This window comes from Sylvia atricapilla, chromosome 3, assembly GCF_009819655.1.
Source record: "Sylvia atricapilla isolate bSylAtr1 chromosome 3, bSylAtr1.pri, whole genome shotgun sequence".
Classification (NCBI taxonomy): domain Eukaryota; kingdom Metazoa; phylum Chordata; class Aves; order Passeriformes; family Sylviidae; genus Sylvia; species Sylvia atricapilla.
Window position 1 is genome coordinate 35,077,167 of NC_089142.1, and position 16,055 is coordinate 35,093,221.

Here is a 16,055-nt window from a genome sequence, read left to right on the forward strand (position 1 = left end):
GGCGCCGCGACGGCCCGCGTCATCCTCAGGGCGCCGGGAGGGACGGGCCGGGAGGGACGGGACGGGAGGGACGGGAAGGGAAGGGAAGGGAAGGGACGGGCGGCGGGGGAGGAGCGGCCGCCCGCGCTCCGAGCCGCGGGAGCAGCGTCCCTGCGCCCCGCCGTGGCATTTGCAGCTGTGCTGTGTCACGTAGCGTGCTAAGCACTGTAAATAGAAGGTCTCTGATGACAGCAAGCTTACCTAGTTATAAATACTTGGGTTCTGGACAACAAGGGGTTCCCAGCGCCAAGCGGCCAGAAAGTGAGTGCTACGTCTGATTAAATGCTCTATATTTGGATGATGACTGAACTAAACCATTCGGCGACTGGGACACTAAAACCCTAAAAACACCCTTCAAAGCTTCGTAATCGGCTGTAAAGGAAAGGAACAGGTTAGGAAATGTAATAAGACCCCACCTTGACATCAGTAAGTATACAAGAGTAACTCGTTGAAAAGAGAGTAATTCTAGAATGTTTATTGCTAGCGAGAAGAATTTAAAGCCAACTTCACACGAATAAACACCTTCAGCTGCACTGTAAGCCACAAGCGTTCAAACCACTGGAGTGCTTTCAGCAGCTCTGTAGTTACTCAGGCTTAGGAAACCCAAGGCTCTGTTAGTAAGACACTGCTGGTCGTGGGTGTATCAGTTCAGTGGGCAAAATGAAACAACTTCTGGGAGTTCGCACCCGTAAAGGGGCTTCTAAGTGGCAAGCATGAAGGAGACCCGCCCAGGGAGAGATGCTCGCTTTTAGCTGTTTCGAGAAGTTGCTGTTGCTCGTGCCATTTGTACGAGCCCGACGCAGGCACACTGAATGAGTGAGGGCACACGAGATACTGAAACACATCTGTTCAGATGAGCCGTGTTTACAAATCTTCACTGAGAGCCCCTGCAACTACGCTGTTAAGAAAACTACTGGTATTTGGAGGGTGAGTCAGCATCTAGAAATCGAAACGCAAAAAACAGCTTTCAGAATCTTTGCTCAGATGTTTTGTGTTTATGCAACACTTCCCTTGACCTCTTGAGTAAGTGAAACGCTGCAGTTTGACTTCAGTATGTTGACCTTTCTCAGTGTGCTTGGCAAAAGCCCAGGGTCAGCTTGAATTTCTTTAAGAGTCTCTGCACAGTATTATTTCACGTCACTCCATGTTTTCTAGTATAAAAAAACCAAGGTGCATTCATGCAGCAAATCTCTGTGCAGCCTATTCAGAGGAAAACAGTTTTCCCCAAGATGCAGGATTTTTTTTGTTATCAGCTTACTTTATCCTCAACTTAAGTGACTAAAAATCACTATCAGTTATCTTGAGATGCTTTTAATAAGGAATAACTCCTAAAAATCTGTAATTCTTACAATATTTCATGAAAATGCCACAGCATCGCATATGCGACCTGCACAGCAAACCAGCAGAAGCTTAACCCTAATTTCTTCCATTTGCATTCTCTATTTCAGGTAAAGTTTCTTTAATTTTCAGCTTCATTGTTCAGAATTGTGTTTATTTACTGTAAAATTGCCACATTCACATCTGGCACTAATTGTACCTCATTATCTTAGAAACTGTGCAATTTCCTTCAGTTCACAGACTTTACATCTGCTAGGCAGACACAACAAAATGCTTTACCCCATCTTGCTCTGCCAGAGACAGCAGTGTTGGCATTGCCCATCACCCTCTGTCACTAAGGCCTCCAGATTGTTCTGGTACACTGAAAGACTCAGCAGAGGTTTGTTTGTTTTTCAACAAAATAAAACTATAGAAGAAAAAAAGGGAACTGCTGACAACATCAAGCTTTTCAAAATTCTTTGAGAAATAAGAACTTGACCCATTCCCTAGAAATAGCAAGGTTTTCTCTCTTCATTTAAGTTCTCAGACGATTCTGTGGTCAGCTGGAGGGAGAAGTGCCAGGGAAAAGCATGCATCTGGAGATGGGATCTGAAGTTATGTGGCAAGGACAGGGTTATTCTGGAAAGACAGATTTTAGTTTTAGTTAGGATCTTTCACTGATCATACAAGTCATCTCGTGGACCCAGTTCTCCCTGGTTTGGGGTTTAGGGTATGTTTTCTTTGATAGCAGGAGAAGCTTGCTTATTCTAGCATCTAAGAAGTATATTAGAGCAGATTTGCAACAAATAAAACTACAATTCTTGGCTAAGCAACATCAGTTATTAAGCTGAGACTGTATTTACCAAAGTGCTTTATTTTTTTCCTTAAAAAATGCCTTTTTAAAATAAGCCAGATAGTGAACTGTAATAAACAGATTCTCACCAGTTAATTGCATTTAATTTGCTCTGCAAGTCTGATTTTGCTCTTTTCAAGGCCTTACACAGTTCTTTCTTTCAAGGATACAGTTATCAAGGCTAATTTACAATATCTAATCCTTCGTATTTACTCAACAAAGAATTTGTTTTCCTTTATAATTACTCCTCACAAGTTTCTGTTCATTTTGTGGGCGCTTTCCAGGAAGCTTAAATAGAAGGCTTCATATTAACCTTTAACTAAAGCCATTTAGCAGGAAACTGTAGAGAACACTCATTTTTAAGATTCAGCATATAGCTAAGCTTAAGTAAAGAAGTGAAACTGAAGTTGGCCAGTCAAATCCCAAGAAAGGCAAGCATTAGTAGGCTCTTTGCACTTGATTTTTTCAAATTCAAAACTTAAAGGGCATCCGCCAACAGTTACTGGTTTCCACCTGAACAGGTGCATGCAACAAATGTAAGGTTAAAACTGCCCTTTAGTACTACTTTTTGGCCTTTAAAGGAACACTGAAACTCCAGGGGAATAACTGCTGCACATTTCTGGTTTGGGTAGAATAATTATTAGCACTTTGATAAGCAAACTCAGCTTTACTGTTATAAATACCGTGATATTAATTTCTCTGTTAATGACTTAATAAACTGTTCATAGTCTAGATTCATGCCATTTGGAAGTCGTATCCCTGTACCACCCACACCAACCCATGGTTGCCAGCTGTATGGAAATGTGTGCTGTCTGTAGTTTGTAGGGTCCTGTATTTGCTTCCTGGATCACATGATGACCCTCAGTATGACCAGATTAAAGCAAACTGGATGAGAAAGTGAAAACCTGGTCCCAGAAATACCTGCTCAATACAGCAATAGGGGCTTTGGGCTCCTGGATAAAATCCCTCAAGTTTTCTTCCAGAGGAATGGGAGAATTCAGCTGCTGCAGTAGGGAGCAAAAAGGCAGGTGGGAGGGAGAAACAGTTTAAAAAAAGATGTGCTAAATATTTTGTAAAAGATCTCTTTCTCCACACTTGCAGGGAATGACAGAGACTTACAAGTTGTTTGTTTAGAAGCAGATTTAGAAGGTAATTGAAATTAAGGGGAAAGGCTAAGAAGTTGAAATTGTAACACACCACTCAAAATTTTTTTTTTTTTTTTAAGAGACTATAAAATACAGTTCTGTTAGAAAACCTGAAAATACCTACTAGGCTGTGTTTAGGACTAAAAATACCAGGCAGAATAAAGACTCACAGGGCAAAAAAAGAAAGACAAGGAGACTATTCCAAGACAAAAAAATTCAAGTAAAAGGACACACTTCAAGTGGAGTTTCCAGAGGTCAGTTTAGTATTCCCAACAGGAACAATGCTCTGCAAACCAGAGGGGTCCTGAGGAGCACAGAGTGTATTAAAATTTCACTAGGACAAAGTCGACTTGGGATGAAAAAAAAAAAAAATCTGAAACAAAACAAAAACCAGGCAATGCACTAGAGTCAGTTTTGCCTTGGAGAACATGTAACTCTCAAGAAGAAAGTAAAAAGATTCAGAGACAGACTGGCGTGTAGAGCTTGTCTTCAACTTGTTAACATGAAAAGGTATTTTCTGAAGAAATTCTTTCACAGACCTAGAGAGAATTTAGATATTAGAGATGAAAATAATTTGTTTGGTCATAAACTACTATTTACATTAAAAAAAGACATTAAAGGACATTAAAAAAAAGAAAATAGAGCATTAAGTTGCAAGATGTAGACATTGACTACGACACAGAAACAGAGGCCTATAGGAATGTGTGCAAAAAAGAGAACTAAATGTATACAGGAGACACTGGAAAAACATTAAATTAATACTATGATTTGTACCAACATTTGGCAAAGCTATACTCCATAGAAATTTTATCTTGATTCACAGTTTTTAGATATGCACCTTAAGTACTAAGTGAGGTTGGTCAATTGGTTGTACATGCAAAGGAAAGATCTGGAAAACCTAATTCTTTTGAAAAACATAAGCTGATCAGGGAGGAATGAGGGCATGTCAAGATGGATGTTTAAGACTTTGTAAGAAAAAGTTTGTGAAAGAACTAAGCACCTATACTCATGAAAACAGTTAAAACAATGCCAGAGCCCATATGTAAGAGCCCAACTGAAATGAAAATTAATCTGTTGCTTTACTGTGGCAATAAAGAAAGCTTTACCCTGGATACAAACTGTGAAAACAACTATGTCAGGTCTTGAAGGGAATTCCTGCTGACCAGCCTTGGTCAGTGGGGAAAATTTTCAAGTAGGGAGTTCATGGATGAACTTGAGCCAGGAACCCTTGTTTTCATCTGAGTTTAAAAGTGTCAAGATAATGCTGTCACATGATGTGTTTCTGTTCAATCATTGCAAACTGTTGCAGTACCTATGCCTCAGAACTCAGGTGAGACCTGAAGAATTTAAAGCTAGTTAAGTTTTTCATCAGAGATACACGCTGGACTCATGGCACAACTGTGTTAGATCAGCAAAAGTTCAGCTGGGTGGGCATCCTGTTGATGATGGCCATCAGGGGATACATACCTAGGAAAAAGTTGTAAAACCGTGGCAAGAATATTATAACAAGTGCCTGGAACATTCTTTTACTGTGATTCATAATCTGGGGATATCCTGAGAAAAAAAAATTATTTCCTAAGTTGCAGGCTGCTTTTGAAGAACAAACTTTAACATCCATAAAAATAATCCAAGGAGTTCCACCACTTGCACTTATGTGAGTGAAGATACAGCTCTCCAAACATTCATGTGTTTACTAGAGATGGAAAAAACTCACTGCCTACTCAGCATGATTGCTACTTATTATTTTACCAAAATACTTTGGTCACCTGAGAAAACTGTCTTTTCCAAAATTAAGATTCCTGCGCCAGTGACTTGTCCTTCACATAACAGCACTTTTGTATCTTGTATCATCCTTGTTGTTCTCCCTTTCCTTTTCTAATTATCTCCTCTGTAGTGTAGCAGTGAGTAGGGACAGGCTGCAACATGGGGAACAAAACTGTTAACAAAATAGCATTCAGAACTAATTTTTTTAGACCTAGGCCTTCTTAAATAGTGTAATTTTTTTGTCCTGCCTCAAGAGTATTTTAACATTTTTGCCAATTAAGATTTATGATTCTTTTTCCTCATTTGGATACAACTCTCATTTCTGATGGATTTATTTTTCCACCTTAAAAGAAAAACAGTGAAAAAAATTCCAACCTAAAGCCTTCACGTATTCAGGAAATTCTAATCAATAGGCAGAAGTCATTAAAAGTGGAAAAAGACTAACTGTAACTTAGAAGTTGCTGTTGTAAGGCAGCTTGTATCCAAGAAAAGTTTTCTGTGGATACTTGGCATGACCATGTAAACCCAGACCTAGTGATGGGATCTGCGAGATCAGGCTTCTTTCACTGACTGGTCAGCCAGTATCCTGGAGCCCACTGCTTTTTGCTTCTGTGGGCACAGCAGTAAATGCCTGGAGTGTTTCTGTCAGGTCAGAATTCCACAGAGATATTTTTAGTTCAAGCAACCAGTTTCTCTGACAACATGAAGTATGTAAAAGCAGCATAGGTTAAAAGTTAAACAACATTAATTTTCACCTTGCAAGTTATTTGTGCTTATGTCTTTTGTCAGACACTTCATAGGAACTGTTACAGAACCAGTTGTATAACCAGGATATTATTTAGTTTATTTACCATTTGTTGGCTGAGGATGTGTGGAATCAGTCTTGACATTTTCTTCCTTTTAAATGATGTCTGGGAAAAACCGAAGTATTTACAGAATAGTTAAAGAGAACATAACATAATTGTTACATTTCCCTAGCAAGAATATTGAAAATATGACAAAAGCAAAAAACCTGATTCTGTGCAAACAGGTAGAGTGCACACATTGATACTGCAGTAGCACCTGGACAAAGGGCGCCTCATATGTAAAGACAAATCTTAAGACAGCTTTTTGGAGCACATGGGTAGCTTGCCCATGTCTTACGTATTTTCTGATATAACTGGAGCATACAGCTCCATGGTAGAGCTCCACTCCAAGAGGAATATGATTGTTTTAATGAGAGTTTGAGTATGGATCTCAGTACCTTGCTCTCTGCAAAGCCAGACTTCCTTACACTTGTAACTGCTCAATCCTTACAGCTCTCAGCTGATCAATGCTATCTATCAAACAGGTGCCCAAGTTCCTGGAGGTATCCCAAACTTTTTCTGCCATCCAAACTGCTGGCATATCTGGAAGTAAAAAAGGAATGTATTACTATGTAGTACTTCCCCTCTAGCACTGGCATTAACAGTGCTTCTGCAGAAGCAGATGGGCCCTTTGTGGGTCTACCAGCAGACAAGGAAAAGGCACAAACTGAAATCAAGAAGCAAGGACTATTTGGAACACTTCGGTGAGTACTGCAAAACTCCATTGAAGTTTTGCTTTGCTTTTTATTTTCTGTTTTATTTAAGTAACTAGCATTGTAGCTAGGAAAGGACTGGAGCTAGTAAGGTCTGATACCATACAGGGAATTGTTATTACCACTCAGTATTTTTCTGAAACTCAACAAATTAATTTGTGACTGAATTACTTGCTGCTATATAAGCCACCTATCTTGGTACAAAAGAATCACAAAAGAAACTGCTTAAAGCACCAGGCAGTAAGTTCTTCCTCTTTCATAGACACATATTTTAAAGTATATATTAATAAAGCGACATTTTAATATGAAAATCAGTTTACTATCCTTTCTATCAAACTTTGAGGAATAACACTTTCTTCCCTTAAGACACTGTGAATCTTCCAGTCCAATCTCAAGTTTGGATATTCTCTGTAGGTCGAGTTTGTAGTATTTTCACCACCACCCCAGAAATTGCAAGTGAAGACTGAGGTCTTTTGGATTTCAACAGATGCTTAAACATAGTTCCTAACACAACACAAAGAACTTGGATGCTGTAAGATAAGTTGGGGTCACTGTAGTTCACGTGAAAGAGGAAAGGCGTTTTTTTTCCCGAACAAAGTAGATTTTGCTTTGCAGAAGATAACCAAAACATATTACATGCGGTCATAGGTTGGAGACAGAAATTGTGACTTGAGTCCTCTTGAAAAACAGAGAAAGGATTCTCTAATATCATCCAGGTTCCTAGCAGACAACAAATGGAGGATGAGTAAAAATTTCTCCACTTATCACAGTTCAGCTTAGATGCAGTAAATTGTACATTAAGTACTAAACTGTAACTGTAGAGTGGCATTTTGTCTACATCCAGTGTGTTTCTGGGATAGATTATGGTCAAGAAAATTTGGAGTATCAGCCAGTCTCAAATTCTGGAAAGCCCATGTATCTGATGTGTTCCTGGACCACTGCCCAGCTGTGTGTGCTCCCCTCTCCATTTTCCCTTTCAGCTGTTAGGTCTGGAGAAGTCAAGCTACCTGTGCAGTAAATTACTCACTCTCCTTCCCCAAAGCTCAAGGGCAAAAAGAACAGAGAAAGGACCAAACTGAAACCATGTATTTATTATCTGGATGGGCAGAAGTAGTGAGAAGACATGAATTTAGTGCATTTAGTCCTAGTTCAAAGCCAAGTTTCACCACGAATTCAGACCATGCACCTATCTCCGTCCGTTCCTCATTTCAGGTTACTTCTGCTTTCAGGTACATTCCCTTTTCCCAGTCTTCAGAGATGCTGCTCACTATGCTCACACCTGCAGAGAAAGTGACCTTTCCTAACCAAAAGTTGTCTATGAAAACAAATCCTGTATATTCTCGGTACTAATGAACAACATATAAAGATTTATCCATTTTTAACTCAGGAAGTAGAGCTGTGCTGGCACACAAATTCCAAGAGTATTCTACCTTACAACATTCCTTCTTCAGCCTCCTTCCACCTTCTGATCTGATACAGGACTTAGCTTTAGAAAAAAAAATTCTTGCTCATTAAGAAAGCATAGTTTCTTGCTAAGACATGTGGCCTGGACTCAAGGAAACAGAACATCTTCAAACAAAGTTTGAAGCAGTCTTCATCTCTTGGGGTCCCAGGGACATGCTTCCAAGCACATATTATTTTAAGCCCTTTCATTCCTGAGCAATAACCACCTTCAGTGTAGAATACACCTATTTGGGTTCCTTGCACTTAATTCTTTAATGAATTAAAAGTCCTGGCCTAGTTCCAAGAAATGATCAGGCACTTCTTCCTCGCAGGACGCTGAGTTTGTATCGCACTTTTCAAGAAAAAATGTAACTCTGTACAAGGCACTGGTGTACTTGGGAGCTCCTTGGGCTCATCCTGAAACTGAACACTGCAGAGGCTGCTGAATTGGCATTGATTCACCCCAGCTTTACAAGTGCAACACCTATTCTCACTTTGTGCCCTGCATTGAGACATTCAAATCAAGACTTTAAATGCATACTTTGCAAGGAACTTGGCATTCCCTCAAGCATCATTCAATTATGAGGCATCACCAGGCCTTATTTAAAAGTTTTTCTCAACTATCCTACTTTTCTCCAGCCTCTAAGGGACTATTAAGAGCAGTGAGCGGCAAATATGTTACACCATTAAAAGGAGATGGAAGAACTCCTTACCTGCATGGGGAAAAGTCTGCCTTTGGAATACATGTATCAGATATTCAAGGGATCTTGGCTCTTACTTCCCTCTAGACAAGGTCATTAGTTCACTTCCAAACAGCAATTTTACAAATATCAGCTCTAGGACATCACTCACTTCTCCGAACAGGACAACTGAAATAGCACCATTAGGCATAGTAATATTGTGGAGTTTTTTCCACAAATTTTGTATTTTGCTGCGTTTAAAACCTCCTCCTCTACAGGGCTACAATTTTCTTTTGAAACATGTATCAAGATAAAGTGGCCCTGATGATTGTAACAGCCAGGACAGGATAGTCTTACCTTCTGACATATAATCCAAGGGCCCTGTCTGCTTTTGACCTGGTGTTTCCATCTGGCCAAGATCCATCACCTGACATTCCCCTCTCATCATGCTGTGGCAGCTAGATGGGGCCTGGCTAATGAGTGTACCTACCTTCCACAGGAAAAGGACAGGTTAGAGGCAGGGAAGAGTCTACTAAGCTCTAACACAGTTAAATGACGCTGTATTACGTTGTGGTTTGCCAGGTTATTTCCCTATTTTTTCTTTAATCCTAGATTAGAAATTTGCCAGTAGTGTAGTTTGGGAAGATTTGATGGCTGTCTTTTGCCCATACGGAGATGACTTCTTTTTCAAATTGTTTTATTTATTTTCCCTTTCTCACTGAGAAAATAATATACTTTGTTAAGAGCTTTCCAAAATGGGAAGTATTTGTGGTGTGATCAGTCCCAGGCCAAGCTGTTAAATAAAAACTCCTTGGTATTTCTCTGAGGAGGTTGTCAACATTGCTTGAGAAAAAACAGAGGTATTTATGAAAGACCCTGCAAGTTTTTTTCAGAGACTTTTTTTTCCCTTCCAGATGTCTGAGTCAAGACGTGTCTGTTCTTTCTTAATGTGAATATTAACCCCCATTTTAGTTCATCTGTGAAACCTGAGATCTCGCTACATTATTTTTACCATGTGGTGGAAAGGCAGAAGTTCCAAGATTATCACGGTAATCCCGCCTGTCCCATATCAAAGAATTCCAACACCTATGATCTATTTAGATTACAATACCATCACAAAGTGGTGAATATTGTCCTCTTCCTAAACATCTTTCAGGGTCAGAGGATACAGCTACTGGGGGGAGGTGTTTGTGTTTTAATTCCTGTGGGTTGGTTGTGTCTCCCCCCACCCACCCAGCAGTATATGCACTTTTGTTAACTATGGGTATTCTAAGATTACCCCTGCTGTTAAACAGGTTCAGTCTTTGTCAACAGTCAAAAAATTACCTTGATTTTAAAACACATGCCTTGATTATTGGGCTCTAACTGCACCCAGCCATCTGAACTTAAAACCAGAATTGCTAAGTTATCTATCTGTAACTGCATTAAGAATTTCAATCTTACACTTTCTAATCTTCATGTTTTAAAAAAGAAAAAGGTTGCCTCACAGTAATTTAGAAACTTCCAAAACACACTATGCATGAATGTCTCTTGTCCTTCCAGAGACTACAAGAACTGGAGTTGATCATCATCTGCCTGCAGCTGTACTAGTTATTATTGTAGTTGCTCTTTACTAGCTCCACAGTAGAACTACAGAAGCACTTTAGTACACTTCAATACCACATAATCTGCTTTAGCACAGGCCATCACTGAAGGTAGTTTGTGCACACCTTGTTGGGATGTGACCACTACTGTCAATGCCATCTGTACCTGCATGGCAGGTACACCATCATGCATCTCAAACTGCATTGAACACTGGCAGGCTTCATTTGCCAAAAAGATGAGTTAGCACTGTATTTTAACCATTCATCTGCATACTCTGCTCATTACTCAAGGAAAGCAGCACTATTTAGAAATGTTGCACTTGAGGCAATAAATGGTGAAAGTCTGTATACTGCCATTAAGAAAACAAAGCTCTTTACTTGCTAGCAGAAACTTGTACTGATTTTAACAGTTAACCTAAGAAAAGACCAACTAGCTCAAATTAACTGCTAGGGTCTAAGACTTACTTAGAACTTATCAGTTCAGAACATAAGAATATTAAGACCATTTTCTAGGATAGAAACATGGCCACCCAAATGGCTTAAATTAAAAACAAACCAAACTTCAAGTTAGTGTAACATTAAACAAAAATGAGAACTGCCATTTATTACACCATTCCCACTGTAAGGTCCCTTCTGTGCAAACCCAAGCTGCAAACACCATACTAACTCCACTGGATTTAAGACCTTACAGATCCTTCTTAACCTGAAGATCCATCTCACTGGAGTTAATCCCATAATGAGTATTTTCCTGAGAGGTTGCTTTAGTATTATGAGAAAATAGTGGGGCAAGGCACTACTAGTGCTTGAAGCCACCTACGCCTTGCTATTCCATCAGGTCTTCCAATGAGAGAAGTTATGACCACCTGTCCCTTTATATCCAGGCCTAGTCTTCTGTTAGCCTGAAACCCACATCATATTTCTTCATCTGCAAATTGACAGATTTTGTGAACATATATTCTAGTTTTCTTCAAAGTAGCTTTTAAGCATCTCACTGATTTAAAGTGTAAATGATCACACTTCTGTAACCACAGATAAAATAAATGCAGGACAGTTGCACTAGACTAGTTTAACAGTTACACACCGGTCACTTCCTGGTGAAAGACACATCAGTGATTGTCACTGAGTGTTTGTGTTCTGCTAGAAGTATCAACTTAAGCACACATACAAAACTCAAATTCTGTTGCAAATTTGATGATTGGAAACAGGCTGGCTTTTTAAACAACTATGTGTACTAGAAGAAAAGACATTTAACGGCAATATCCAAAGGAAGCCTTTGACCACAACCTGAAACAGGAAGAGTTATTTAATAGCTACTTCGGCATTCCAGGTGCAGGGACTGTGTGTTTTTATCTATCATCTTAAATACTGTAATGTTAAAATCACCTTTGAATTGTAATACACATCTGCATAAGGAAAAGATTACTTCTAACTTTTTTTATGCTAGCTCTCACCAGTGTTTTGTAATACAGCTTCTTTCTAAAGTGTGCTGACATTGCTTCTTTAAAAAAGCCTTGATTTACTGATGAGACATCTATAGATTTATTTTTGTCAAATTCCCAAGGAGGAAGCTTTTTAATCCCGAATTCATTACACTTAGTAATCGTTGTTAGTAGTAATTTTAAAATAACCATTATGAGTGACAGAATTAGGTACATTCCTCATCCCACTGAAGAGAAAAAAAAAAATCTGAAAACTGTTACTTTAGATGGCAGAACAATACTTGAAAGCACGACACTTGGAACCAGGAACTCAGGATCTGATACATTCCATTCCTGGCTTTCAACAGATGACTTGTGTTCATGTAAAATCCCTTAAACTACTATGATTGCTAACCCATTTGTGTAAAAATAGATACTGAATTATCTATGAAGCATTTAAGACATTTTTAGATCTGAAGTATTTAACACTAAACAGTGTCAGATTACACTTAACATTCACTTGGCATTGAAGTGGACACGCTAAAATTAAGAGTTAAAATGCACAACCTGGGTTAATTGCTGCAGATAAGGAATCAAACAGTCGACTGAAGTTGGATTTTAGGTACTGCAAGTCATTTAAGTACTAGAAAGTCTATTTCTACTTACCATTATCTTCTGTGCAGTCAAATGACATAGACTATTCTACTGGCTGTGCAGCAGAACTAAGAGTGCATTTCATAACTTCCATAGTGCAAAAAAAACCAAGGAGTAAGACTCTGTCTTTTCTATACATTAGTGACCAAAGCAAGTACACTGTCACACTAACCATGCACAGCGAACTGTCACCAATAATCAGCCAAATGAATTATTCTCAAACTATGAGGAATTAGATTTTTGACCCTCCAAATTTTACCTAAATGACTTGTTTGAATACAAGTGTTGGCTTCAGAGTGGACATCAAACTTCATGAACAATTATCTGAACTGAAACGTATTTTGCAATTCAAAGTTTAAATACTCAGTATGTATTTAAGTACCTATTACCTACATGTGATGACTGTATTTTCTAGACTTCAGAGATGCTTTTATTTTTCTACTTTTTTTTTAGAAAAGCTTCTACCAGGTACCTGGAAGTGTGACCATCTAAAGAAGCTTTCGTGAAGATAGCTTTAAATAAATCACATAACCCAATGTATCCAGTTGAGCTTAGATGTGCAGCATCTGCTCAGAAGTTGTCCATTTAAAAATACATATTTTGTGGAAAAACTAGTAACCAGTTACATATTGTCAAGAAAAAGGTATAATTACATGAGACAACCACCCCTCTCCAAACTGCCAGTAAGCTAACAAGTTAGTCCTAGTGGCACTTTTCAACAAATCTCTTTTGTAACAATCAAGACAAAGGGGCATCAAAGCAGTCACTCTTTCATCCCGTGGATTTTTTAACCTAAGTAAATATACACTTGTAAACTGTGACCAGGGAACTGTGAAAATCAGGCTTCTGGAAAGATTTGAACATCACAGCTTCTAGGAAACGCTATTTGGCTGTAAAGCGACAGTAACTTGTTCCTTCTTCCCCACTACCTGATCAAGGAAATCTTCAGCTCAACTTCCTCTCCTCTTGCCACATCCCATTTTCATCTGACAGAGAAAATGGCAAATCTGGTGTTTCCTATGCCCAACTAATTCAACTAGTTAGCCCCAGACAAGAGACGTGCTAATGCTGGAGTTAATTCAGCAAGATACTCCATAAAGACAGACTTGTATGTCCTTTAAGTCCATATAGTCATAAAATCAGGAATCACAAGCTTCAGGGCATGAACACAGACTCAAGCTTGCACTTTACCCATTTCAATTGCTTGAAAACTATCTTGTCAAGTTCACTGCATTGTTGCCTACTTCAAAACTTGCTACTCCATTTTAAACAATTAATATTTTCCACTAATATCTCACTAATGTGAGGGAATAACAGTCTTAATGTTGTGCAGTGTATCAATTTAAAGACATTCTTTTGTGAAAATGTTCTGTGTGTTTATGTCCATGTTGCCTTTCAGTTTTAATTCTCAAAAGCCTCCTCTCACTGGCATATGGAAGCACTAAAGTAATTGCTAGGCTGAACAGGAAATTTAAGCCTCTGAAGAATAATCAAAGGCACAAGGGAATAAAAAGTTGCAGCCTTATATAATATTTCTATCCTGAAGTTGGGAATCCTACCTTTAGAGGACACTACAATTATTTTAGACTGTGTCATACCCCTCACCCCCAACAAGAACAGAATTAGTATTCCTCATTTTAGATTTTAAAGACAGTATTTACATAGGAATTGTACAACGCAGAAATTCAGAAACTGATCTTAGTATCTTATTGTAATAACAGCCTTCCTCCAACAGTAAAAACACAAACTTAAGTTCTGGGTCATAACAAGTCTCCTCTTTCAAAATTGGAAAAAAAAGTACAGTTGCATGTCCTATATGAAAACTTTCAAACAAAAAAGAGTATTAAAACAAGAGTACAATTTAAAAAGCTGTGTATTGGAGTGTTTATAAACCAGAAGTGTTAAGCAGCAGCAGTTTCCGGTTTCTTATTAAATTCGGCTAGACTTGGAATTTAGAAACACATTACAAACCAACGTGGAACTACACTACTTACGCACCTTTGCAGGTGTTTCAGTAAAGAAAGCCTCCTATGAGAATAAACAGAGGCAGCACATTATATTAAGTCAAAACTTGCCTTCAACATGCCAAAAAGAACTGTGTCACATGTTCATTTGTCACCAAAGCACCTCTTAAGAGATGCATTATTGCTGTAGAACATTTCAAGTTTACCAACACCCAAGTGCAACCAAACTGATGTTGTATATATGCACTTGCCCATTCTCACCAGTATTTCCACTTGATGGTTTTTCTTTAAACAATCAAATTTAAAGCTTTGAAAAATAACATGTTTTTGATTTTAGTTTTTTTCCACAATAGTAATCACCACATGCAATTTAGTTTTCTGATAATTTTTCTAAAAAACTGCACCAATATCAGAACAGTGCAAATCATATTTAATTGTAAAAGTTATAATGGCTTGAGTTCATAATTAGAGGGAACACTGTCAGGATCTTGGTATTTTGCTCACTCACCATTGCTTGCATTCCATTAAAAACTTTCCTGTCAATTTTGCTCTTTTTTTTTTTTTCCTTTAAATAGTCGTCCCCCATGATTTTATCAGAGCTGAAATTAGGGATTTAATCCACAATTTCAACACACACAGTGCCTTAGTTGCAATGTTTTTATCCACTTCCATCTACTGGTAAAATTCCATAAACGTATTATCCCCCGCAACACGTTTCCAGACTAAGAACTAGTCACTAGCACTTGTGATCCAACAAGTGTTTGAAATTTTTCAGCAATGGAGAGATTTCAAGATTAACAAATCTGAGGACTTTCCCTCTCCTACAGCCCCCAGTGTTTCATTTCATAGCAAGTTCAAAATTGGTTTCCACATCTTGACAGTGTTCCTTATAAAACCATATGACAGTAAAAGTGCCAGTAGGGATGGCAACCTCTTTGAAGGGAGCATTTAAACTCCTTGGCACTGGGAATGCCAGCACCAAGGATTACATTGAAATTCAAAGTTATACTTAAGGCTTTAATTAGAAAACCCACTTTCCATAAGCCTAATTTCTCTAAGTAGATTTGAAAATTTAGAACCTAATGCAACTGTTAAGGTTTACGCTCAAATTTGAGGAAGAAATTTCTTTTCTTTAGCAAGGGCAGTATATGAAACTCTGGTAGCAAATGTCTCTTAGGCATTGACTACTCATTTCACCATTGTTCACTTACTTTGTCTTAAAGGTTCAAAACTGGCAAGGCACATTTACATATTCCAATGAATACTTGACAATTTTTAATTACACTTTATGTCCCAGCTATCCCAGTAATTGACATACAACATACTAAAATGGTTTATTAAGATAACAAAAAAAAAAAAAAATCAATTAATGTGAAAACATACAGGCTATTGGCAACCACTATTCTAAAAATTATGTAAATACAAGTAAACATACTGAAATGTGTGCGATTCTAAGTTTTTAACCAGAAGATCTCTGTACTAACACACATTTATATTAATGACACATAAAAAAAATAAAAACTTTATTACAAAAATAAGTTACACTCGCCTCCAGCTTACAGTATAAAACAATTTTATTTGCAGGAATGCAAAATGATTGTTTGCCATGAGCATTTTCAACATATGACATGTCTAAT

At 38.2% G+C, this 16,055-nt stretch overlaps 2 protein-coding genes across 4 annotated transcripts in view; both read right to left on the bottom strand.

Annotated features, from left to right (window-relative positions):
- The window catches only part of SNX14 (sorting nexin 14), a 146,393-nt gene that overhangs the window by 45,477 nt on the left and 84,861 nt on the right, over positions 1-16,055 (bottom strand). The window lies entirely within an intron of this gene.
- Positions 14,832-16,055, bottom strand: part of SYNCRIP (synaptotagmin binding cytoplasmic RNA interacting protein) — a 25,823-nt gene continuing 24,599 nt past the window's right edge. For all 3 annotated transcript variants that reach the window (XM_066315098.1, XM_066315100.1, XM_066315099.1), the window contains exon 12: positions 14,832-16,055. This exon is cut by the window's right edge. The gene's annotated coding sequence lies outside the window, so the exon portion shown is untranslated.